Raw genomic sequence first — 11,475 nt, 5'->3', positions numbered from 1 at the left:
CGAGACCTCATGGAACAGCTCATCTTTCATTGCCATTAGTGGATCAACTTGCTTCGCCAATCCCTTGACTTCCTCGTACTCGATTGCCTGATCTTTCAGCGGGGTCTAGTTGATATGCGTTGGATGCTTCTCAAATCGATACCACTTGTTGATATATTCCAAAGTAATGGTGTAGAACTCCTGGAAGCTCGCTTTGAGAACCTTAGCATTAGGGTGGATCAAAAAAAACGAATTTTTAGGTTCAGCTTAGTGCATCTGCCAAAAGATGCAGTTTGGGCTATCTTTTACATTGGTATTATACTTGAAAAAATATTTTTTGACCCCGTTTGACCCCTATCCAAGAGCTCTCTAGTGACCGCCGAGGCAAAATTCCTTAAATTGACTATAATTTTTTTTCTAGTGGGTGCAGGCTAGTGGTTTTGATGTCTATCCCCACTAAATCATGTCTTGGGAAGTCATTTCTGCAGTTTAAAATCATCTATGGGCTAGCAAAATGACATCAGAGCCTTTATTCAGCAAAAATGCTTGAAAAAGTTGGAAATTTATTGTTTTTTTTTAAAAAAGGGCAAAGAAAAACAAATTCATAATGCTTCTAAAGGTATTGCTGTTAATACACTGAAGCAAACATATAAAAGCAAACAATTACCGTATGAAGTTAATAGCAAAAATGCTGCCTTTAATTTGTGCATCCAATTATCCATAGCATTACAGTAATGGACACAAAATGCATGACAACGGGTTCAGGCGAAATCAGTATGTCAGTGTTTTGTTGAGGAGCTTATATCAAATCCTGCAGACATATCTTTCTTAAAAGGAATGATGACAGACAGGACAGCCACAATAGCCGGATTTGACTCTATTTTATTCGCACGAGTCAGAAGGAAAGAAAGTAGGATTCTTAGTGCAGAAAAACGACAAAAACACTCTAAAAAAGAAACGCAAAAACTGCTTCTACTGTAGCTCTTAAGATAAGGAACTTCTCTGGTCAGGTTGTTTACATCACATCGGTGAAATCGTTGTGTCATGTATCTTTGAAGATTTGAAGCTAGAGGCTTCAAAATAACCAGAAATAAGCATCTTCATGAAACTCCGCAATAACTGGGGTTCTATTCCACAGTGGCCAACTGCTAAGTACACTGGATATCAACAGCTTTTCAGTAACAACACACGATCTCATTCAGAACCTCAAAGATGACGTTGTTCAACTTGCACAAAGCAAATACAAGTTCATTTGAGGCGACTATAAATAACTTATGAACTTGTGCATTGCTTATATCAGTCCTGGTCAACAAAATGTGAAATTTTACCGTTCTGGGGCCACACACAAGGCCAGATGGATGGCCAAATTGATTCATTCCTATTAATTGGTGCTACTGGAAAATCAAATAGCTAAGTTACCTAAGGGAACTATCACATCAGTTTCACAAGTGGCTAAATTGAAAGATCTCATGAATTTTATTTCACTCGTCTACTGTATATATTGGTTTCGGTGCAGTGTTGCTGTGGATGCTCCTTGGAACTGTTTGACTATGTACAAGAACATTCTCAGATATGGAGCAGTGCATAAGTTGATATTAAATGCTGCTGAACGTAGCTTCAAACGTCAATTTTGGTATCTCTCTGCTGAGATGGTACCACTGGACTGGCACTGTTCAGCTCTGAAGTTCAGGAAGAGGAAACATCAGATGGCTGATGAACTTATACATGTAAAACCTACAGATCCTGTTTTTACACCAGCAGATCGGTTTGGCACTGCCTAGCTACGGACCACGTTTTCCATCAGAAATCAATCTGGAATCAAAACTGACAGATTTTATCACAAAGGACTCTCGGTTCTTTTTCTCTGTTTTAGAGATAAATGATGATTTTCTTCCTTTATCAGTAGAGAAATGGTCTGAATCAGAGTCGTACCAGAAAGCTGTTTACAATGTGGCTGAACATGGAGTTAAACTGAGCGCTGATTACCTACATTGTGCCAGAAACGAGGAACACTATCAAAACATTTACAAATAGTGGAAGCTAACAGAAAAGACACACCTAATTTGAGAAAGAGAAAAAACTAATATCCTCTTGCACAGATTAGACTAGTCGATCACATTGCCTTCTGTGACAAAATGTGTTAGTAAAAGTTTACAGTTACTGTGTACATACAGATTCAATACCAGGCTTTCATGTAGCAAACTTACTAGCCTATTGGTAACTTTCTATGTGTATTTGATCTATTTTCAGTGCGAAATTAGAATTTTAGACCACTTCCGCTCACTGGAGTTGTATTTTTAGCTATTCCAACATGTAAAAAATGTGAATTCACAGACAACTTGTATAGACAAGCATATTCTTTTAATTCCCTGTACGATAAATAGTCGAACAGGCAAAAGTTTTATGCATATTATTTTGTTGAAACATACAAATTCTGTTGAGAAGCGTGAAAATACCGGTAATTCAATATTTACTTAATGGCAAACCTGAAAATTTGAATGGGATGGTGGCCCACATAAACGTGCCCCAATTTTACTGATTTTTGGACCAGCAAAGATTCTTGGCTAGTGGAACAATCTCACAAATCTACAAGTCAATAGTAAAAAAAAAAGTAAAAAAAAGGGGGTTGTGTGCACACTACCCAGGATGTGTTCAATGGGATGCTTATTCAGAAGCCAAATGCAAGTTTTGCCTCTATTAAACATCATATAAACTCAGTTAAGTTAAGTGTGATCAGATATTTACAAACATTGAAATAAACAATATCTAAAGCTGTAATAAATGCAATAGTTAAGTTTACACTATCAAATGAATATATATGCGGCATGCAGCTGCACTATCGTATGCTTCTGTAGTCTATCGAACCTCATATCACCTCACCACCTCATTGGACTAGAGGCCAGTTTGCACACAAATGGTCACACCCTAGTGTGTTTTACCTAGGTTACACTTTTTTTAGTATTTCATCCATAAAACTGCCCGAAATATCAAAAAATGCCATTTCTTTTCCATAAAATGCCTTTTTTAGAGCAAAAATGTCATTATGCAATTTTTGCTGCCCATGCATCATTTTAGACTGCAGAAGTAACTTCCTAAGACTTGGTTTAGTGGGGTTAGACACCAAAATCATTAGCCTACACCCACTAGAAAAAGTATTATGGCCAATTTAAGGAATTTTGGCTTGGCGGCCACTAGAGCGCTCTTGGATAGGGGTCAAACGGGGTCAAAAAATGTTTTTTTAAGTACCAATGTAAAAGATAGCCCAAACTGCATCTTTTGGCAGATGCACTAAGCTGAACTCAAAAATTAGTTTTTTTTGATCCACCCTACTTAGCATGCTCTTCATCGACTGTTCTTAGTAGTTCGTCTGTTGTTGCTCCGAAAAACTCTGAACACTGGCATTGCAATATTTTGATCTTGAAAGATTCAATTATCTCTGCCATTTCTGGAAACAATGCAGTTGACTTCTGCAAGAGTAACAGTGGTTTATTGAAGAGCAAGAGAGCGCTGTGGAGGAATGATACGATGATCAGTGACTCTTCTGATTTAAAGAAATCCTCCAATATTCATGGTGGACGTTTCAGCGAAAGAAAATGCTCTTTGAGTGGTTCCCAGAGATCGATCATTTGCTCGAGTACAGCATCAAGTGTGGTCTATCCAGTCAGCGTGTGTGTTGGTAGAGTCGAGTAGTTGCTATCAAGCTCCTCACAAATGCTTGAGCCTCATCGTTCTACCAGTCTGGCTTTTGAAGTGGCTACCAATCTGTAGTACGATTGTTTCTATATCAAGTGTGAGGCGCTCTGATCCCTTCTCTGCTGCATTATGCAAAATATGAGCAGGGCAGCTGACTGGGATCAATGCCAGGCCTCGAAATTCGTTTTTGTTGACGGTGGACAAACGTGTCCGGTCTGAGCAGCTATCTCGGCGGACAAATTAAGTCTCACGGCGGACACATCAGTTTTAGCGTCGATCGTCATGCTTAATCAGTTTATCTTGATAATTTTTCGCCATTTGAGAACTATAGCTACGGATTAGAAGGCTTTTCAAAATCTCAGCAAAGTCACTGACTCTGAAAAGCTTTCATCAAAACAACGACGTGCACTTGAAGAGTCAAAACGCCGTGTAGCTGTTCAATACGCGCATAACTAATTAACTTACGCCGAACGAGGTCGTGTGGCTTCTTGCGTCACAATGCTCTGCGCACGAGTCGGAAAACTTCTACACTGAAACGCTACTATTTTCTGTTGTGCAAAGTTTCACTAAGCTTTTTTCTTTAGGTTTATTTTTGCGCGTCATGTGAGCGAAAGTGAATTTTCTCTGGGCCTGTTTTTTCTTACTGTACAGTAATACCAAAACTAAACAAATTTTGCTGCATCTTGCTGTAATAGCCGACTCGTATAATCTAATTTTGTAACCAACCTTGCCTTATCAATATTACTCGCAGATCAAAGCCAGACATTGTGACGTAAGACTTGAACTAAGTTGCGCGTGATTAGTGTAAAAGTACCGGTACTCCCATCGGCGAAGAATTCACCTTTGTTACGCTGATTCAATGTCACCAATCGTAAATATCAAAAGTTTTCCTGCTTGAATGGAAGCCAAGGGATACAGTATTCACGTTTTCTAGATGCGCGCTAGAATGCACGGGAAATTATATATTCGCAACAATTGTTCGTGCTATGCAATGACGATTTCTATCAACATTTCTCGGCGGACAAATATGACCGTTCTAGATGGTATTTCCCGCGGACATCACATGCTGTGACGGCGGACATGACCGTCGTGTCTGCCGTGAATTTCGAGGCCTGCAATGCAATGTTTTCTCTTTGAGAAGCGAGAAGACGTTGTTTTTTCCACTATGCTGTGATCCTCCAAAATTCACTGGTGCATTATCGGCACAAAAGGATGACAGCTGTTTCATGTCTAGGCCATTCTCTTGAATAGAGGAGAGAATAAAGTTTGTGATCTCTGATATGTGCCGAGGTCTCGCCTGGCATCGATCGCAGGTCAAAAAGACGCACTCGCACTCCTACTTTGGCGTTGAATGATCTCATGACTAGAGGAAATTAATTAGACTAATTTTAGAATATTATGCAACACCATATACCAGAGGAAAATGATCAAACTTCTGTAATAGTTGAAAATAAGACAAAATAAGGATCAAGTCGAAAATAAGGACATTTCTTAGAAACAAGGACATTTAAGTTTTCTAAGACCTGGCCCTTCAAAATAAGGACAACTCTTAGAAATAAGGACAGTGTGGCAACCCTGCTTATAGGTAATTTGATGTGACTATGGGTACGACGTGACTTACGGGTAATTCAATGGGCCTATGGGTTATTTGACACGACTTATGAGTAATTCGACGTAATGTATGGTACTTCGACAGAACTTGTGGGTAATTTGGTGCGACTTATGGTGCTTATGAGTAATATGACGGCCTTATGGTACTTGCAGGTAATTTGACACGATTTATGAGTATTTCGGTCAGACTTATGGGTAATTCAAGGGTAATTTGTGGGACCGGGATTGATGTGCATATTTGTAACCATCGAGGTAATTGCATTCACTTCACAAATTTAAAAATATTTTGCAGTTGAAAATGATTTATCAGAAAATTATATATAACAGTTTATTTCTCAATAATGTTATCACAACTTTTGTAAGTTTTATCTTTTTACGCTAACTATATGACATGTTGTTTGGTTTTCAAAGTACGTTTTTTATATGAAAAAAATGGCATCCTGACCTTCAAGCGACATAAATATAAATGTCACCCAGAGTGCTTTTTTCAGGGTCCATGTGTTGTTGATGTCATGGCATTATTTACTGTACCGCACATTTTTCACAGATTGTTTTATTAGGCAGATTGCGCAGAATTATTGGAATTAAAACAGCAATCATAAAACGCATAATTGTAATTTTAATAAACACAACAATACCATCAAATTATCACACACTTAAAAGTATGAAAACATCTTTTTAATAAAAGAAGGAGTACATACGGTACCTGTTAATGTTAACAACACGATTTCTGAGGTTCTTGAAAAAAATGGTTGCAAATACGCACATTGACTATATAGGTTTTGAGGCTGTAATTTGGCTATTTAACATCAAAGATCCGCTACTGAATTAATTTGTAAAGAAATATCTGGCGCTTGTAGGTTTAAAGGCACTTGCGCCCTATGGTCGGCAATGTTGGTCTGACACTACAAAGTCAGGCATGGGTGCGCCTCAACCGTCTTTGTACAGTTGTTGGACTTTTCCGCTCAATCATGCACCAATGGAGAATGGCCTCTTTCTCCTCTTGTGAATGTGGTGCTGACAGAACGCCGCAGACGACATCATCACTGGCTATACAATTTTTAGGCCACCTAACGGGCTGGAAGGTCTGCGTGCTTTGGATGATGAAATCAAAGACTGGATGCTCTTTAGCAGCCTTTCAGTTTAGTCCGGGATCATTGTGAATCTGGGGTGGTAAAAGGATAAACCCTCGGTCCTAGATGCTCATACGACAACGCTGTGTTACAAAGTGATTTTCACTTTAAAACGTATTAATGTGCTGTGCCTAACTAGGCAAGTACAGCCAAGAACCAATTTAGCAAGCTGTTTTGTTTGAATAGGTGCATGAGGTGTAAGAATGAAGATTTTTATTAACTTTTTCCTTAATCCCCCCCCCTTTTCTTGAGCAAATCCTGTGTATACCACTGTCTGCAGTATTACCATCAAGCACCTAATGAAATAGACTTTACTGGAAATAGTACCTAAATGACTGGGTGCCGCATCTAAATATCCTGACGCCGCAGTGTGCGCACCTATTTCGCAGGCACCTTAATCCTAAAAGATGTGCTCCGTCCTTTATTGCCATTGGTGAATCAACTTGCTGTGCTAACCGTTTAACTTCTTCATACTCAATTGTTTGATCTCTTAGCAAAGTCCAGTTGATGTGCGTCGGATGCTTCTGAATTTGATACCACTTATCAATATATATACTGTATTCCCAAAAAAAGATAGAAGCTTTGTAATTTCTAAATATAAGGTAATATAAGGACATTTCTTAAAAGCCAGGACAATAGATTTTTCTAAGACATTGCTTTTCAAAATAAGGACAAGTCTTAGAAATAAGGACGGTATGGTAACTCTGGTTATAGGGTTTTCTGCTGATAATGCTTTCCACTGGTAAGCATTATGAAGAAAAATTTTCAGTAAAGATTTCAGGGTATTTTAAGATTTTTTCACAATTCCAATCCGCCAATTCTCATCCGGCATGAGAATTATTTTGCTGGTAAACTTTCACAAAAGTCAGCTACCCAAATATTGGCTTCCAACAAAAAGCATTAACATAGTACATACACAGCACACATATTTTACTTTGTTTTTTGCTTTGTTAATGCATTCAGATTCTGATTTGTAAATAAATGAAGGAATGCAGCTGAAAGGTAAAGCAAATCAATGGTTTGAAGATTCATGAAATGAATTTTCATGGCGATGCAACCAAGATTCCTGATCCTTCTTACAACATAACCGGTTCAAGACAATGTTAGTTTTATATGTCTTATTTTTTTCTCTAGTGTGTTCCATACTTGTTTAGTTAACTTGTTGGCTGGTGATATGGAGACTATTTAACTCTTGCTGGTCGCACAATCGCACATGACACTTTGATTTTTATAGAGAAATTTTTAAATTGCATGAAATAAGAAGTGTAAAGTCGTCGGCTCCAACTCGTGTCCAAGCACTGGTTCTGTCTTCAAATTGAATTTGGTTTTGGATGGTGATGTCGTATGTGGCTTTGGAGGCCCAGTCTATGATGGAAAAGATGTGGGCAAAAGTCACATTGTATGGAGGGTGGGGGACGTGGTAGTTTTAGCTTTTCTTTTCTAGTGATTCGTTTTTCTTGGGCTTTTTGTATCCTGTTTTTTTCAAAAATTTCCGTGCCTTTCCTAATTCTTCTTCTCCATAGTGATCTGTCACTAGCAAGTAGTTCCCATGAATCCAAATCAATGTTTACATGGTTGAGGGAGACTTTCAGCTGATCTTTGTATCGCATTTTTGGTCTTCCGGGGGGTCTCTTTTCTGTCTATAGTTCACCATAAACCATTATTTGTGGAAGCTTCGTTGGGTCCATTTGTATGACATGCCCTATCCAGCGAAGGCGGTGTTGCAATATGGTGGCTTCTAAACTGGGCAACCTAGCGCGATCAAGGATTGCATCGTTGGTAAGACAATCTTCCCAACGAGTACTTAGCAATTTGCCTCAGTTTCCTCAGCTGGAAATTTTCAAGACGTTTGATGTCACGGCGGTATAATGTCCAGGTTTCACAAGCATAGAGAAGGGTAGATAGAACGACTGCCTGGAAGACCATAATTTTTGTGCGGATAGATATAGCATGGTTGTTGAAAACACGATGGTTAAGTCTTCCATAGGCACAGTGAGCTGCTTTTATATGTTGTTCAATATCCTTTGCACATGTTGGTGCTGTTGAAAGTATGCTACCAAGGTAAGAGAAGTAGTCTACTTCACCTAAAGGTCTTTCGTTGATATTGATCTCTGGGGAGGTGTGGTCAGGTGGCGTTTGGTTGAGTATCCTAGTTTTATCAGTGTTAACTTCCATTCCAAAATGTTAATAAGAGTTGTTGTAGATGGTGGCTATCGTTTGGAGGTCATCAGGAGTCCAAGCAGGTGTGGCATTGTCATCGGCAAACTGTAACTCATGAATTGTATGAGCAGAGGTTTTTGACTTAGCACGGAAGCGAGCAAGAATGAAGAGCCCTTCGTCCATGCGACAACGCATGTTGATACCAGGGGAAGTTTGTGGGACCTCGTTAAGCATTGCAGCCACATACAATGAAAAACATGTAGGTGCAAGAATGCATCCTTGTTTGAGTCCACCTGTAACGGGGAATGGGTCGGAGAGGGTGTTTTGGTAACAAACTCTGCCAAGCATGCCATAATGGAGAGCACGGATCAGGGTAATAAAGTCGTCAGGGCATCCAAATCGAGCAAGAACAGACCACATAGCAGGTCCTATGAAATAAGAAGTGTAAAGTAAACAGACATTAACTGTGAATGTGTTTTAATCATGTGTCGAACCTAATTCAAATTCAGTTCCGGTTAAACTTGGTAAAAGTTAAGACGGGTAAAAGTTTTTGACTTGAGATTTTCTGAGTGTTTTCAATGTTTCAGTGTCTTTGCAGTGGTTGAAGAAGTCACGCCGCTAGAAAGAGGACAAGCCTCTTCATTCCATCAGAGAAGTCAATATGAAGCTGCTAGAAAAATTCTCGATACTCCAGATGCATTGTTGATGTCACAAATCGTCGATGGATTCGTTTCTGCACCACCTGAGCACAGGTATTTGCTGATGTGTATTTTGTATAGTCATGCTCAAGGTGTTTGTATACCGTTAAATGCTTAAACTACATTATGTGCAGGAACACGATTTGCATGTGCATTGTGCAACCTTCTTTACTCGCACGCCAAATACGAAACTTCGAATGGTAATGCTGGCCGCATCAATTTTTTTACAAGAAAATTTAGTATAATTTTTTTTATAAAAGTAGTAAAGTGCGCTCAACTATAGACATAGTTTTTACGATTCATTACTTCCTCATTCCGACTCTACCGCCAAGGATGGAACAATGAAATATAATTTGAGAAGGCTAGTATACGGCATACAAAATTTGCAGTATTATACTGAGTAATACGCGGTCTCCCCAGAACAACATGACGGGCCGCACTGCAGCCCGAGGGGCACTGGTTTCACATTTCTGATCCATATGAAGACATGACAGAGTAAAGAACTAGGTTTCTTCACTTACAGACTGAAACTGCATCCAATAGCAACGTAATGTATTCATATGGCTTCATGTGAAAAGAACAATTGTGATTTAATTATTTTTTCTGCAGAAACCTTTCTTACAACTCAAGTTTGTTTAATGGTTTGAACGGTCCTCCTCTCCATGCGGTCCTACATCAACCAAATGCATACGGCTACAGAAATTTTGTAAGATTTTTTTCATGTTTAAATCTTTTGTTTGAAGTTTTCTGCAACTGATTGAATACAGTTTTACCTAAACAATGTTTTAAGGATTTTATATTCTATCAGGCAGTTAAGAAACTTTAATAATGTAATAAAAGGGATCCTAACTTTTAGCCTCGATTATAGTGGTTGTTTCACAATTAATTTTCGCAGCTGCCACCTCAGCATGGTTTAAACTCCGATCCATCTCAGGTTGAACGTTTTTTTGCTCCAGCCGGTCGTCATTTCAGGTGAGAAACTTATTGAAGGTACACTTTTACGGATCACACCTCATGCAACATATATATATATGATATCTAATCTATTTAAACGTATTAACAACATCATTTTATGAAGTAATTCTTAATGCTGTGTATCGCAATGTAAAAATGATGTTTTTTCACGACTTTTGGATTTTTTTATCAAAAAGAACACTAGTCACAAGCATCATACTAAAACTTTGTTTTCTTTATAATTTCGTCTTGTCTGTGTTTCCACAGTGCTTCCTTATCACCTTCTTTTGGTCCTGCTGCAAGTGCACGAATTTCTTCAAACTATTCAGGTTATCTACTTGAACAATGAACACAGTGTGTAGTAGAACAATGTTCTCGTTTGTTATTCAATACTGCTTGTTTGTTTTCAACTTTGAAACTGTTTCTAATTTTTTTTTGTACGCAGCAAGCCCTGGACATCTTTCCGGAAGTCGGCCAGTGCAAGCTGTTGCTCCTTTACCGAGAAATCAAAGCTTCTCTGAGAGGCCTGTTGTTGCAAAGGTTTCTAACCATGTCTCGGCCGATTGCCAACCTGGCAATTTGTTCAGCACCTCTTCAACTAACCCACCCCGACTTGAAAAAAACACTTTGACGGATTTAAAGAAAAGGTAAAAATAATAATGTTGACATCCCTTTGAAATGTATTCGTATTTACAATATGTTTTCCAATGTCATTTATTATGAAAAGTGTTGCTGTGTAGTGTGTAATGTGTATTTGTGATCGGCTATGACTGTTTTTACATTTCCACAATGCAAGCTTATATTTTGACAAAACATGTTTTTAGACAAAAGAAGTACAAGGAAAGAAAAGATTCTGATAGATCTGGGTCTTTGAAAGCGAAATTGTCAAGAATAAAATCAGCTATTTCTAATGACAAACTATCGGCATCTCAAGGTGGTGTGGTTCATGCCAAAGAGGCTGATGCTGTTGCCGCCTCTCAATACCAGAACATTTCCAGCCATGGTCACTTGCAAAGCAATTCTGCCAGATCTCAGAACTATTCCAATTCCTCGCCACTGTTTCAAACCACACAAGAACATGGTGCGCACCATAACGTTGGGACTCAACCTCAAAGTTTACATAATGTGGTTGTTTCATCTCCGAACAAAGATTTATCTACGAAACAATTTCATTTAAACAATCCTGACCGCTCAAATGTGTTATCCCAAGCACAAAATGTTGGTTTGCAAACGTTTTCGCCGCATCA

This window comes from Aplidium turbinatum, chromosome 10 (assembly GCF_918807975.1).
Source record: "Aplidium turbinatum chromosome 10, kaAplTurb1.1, whole genome shotgun sequence".
NCBI lineage: Eukaryota > Metazoa > Chordata > Ascidiacea > Aplousobranchia > Polyclinidae > Aplidium > Aplidium turbinatum.
Note: the sequence above shows the minus strand (reverse complement) of the source record.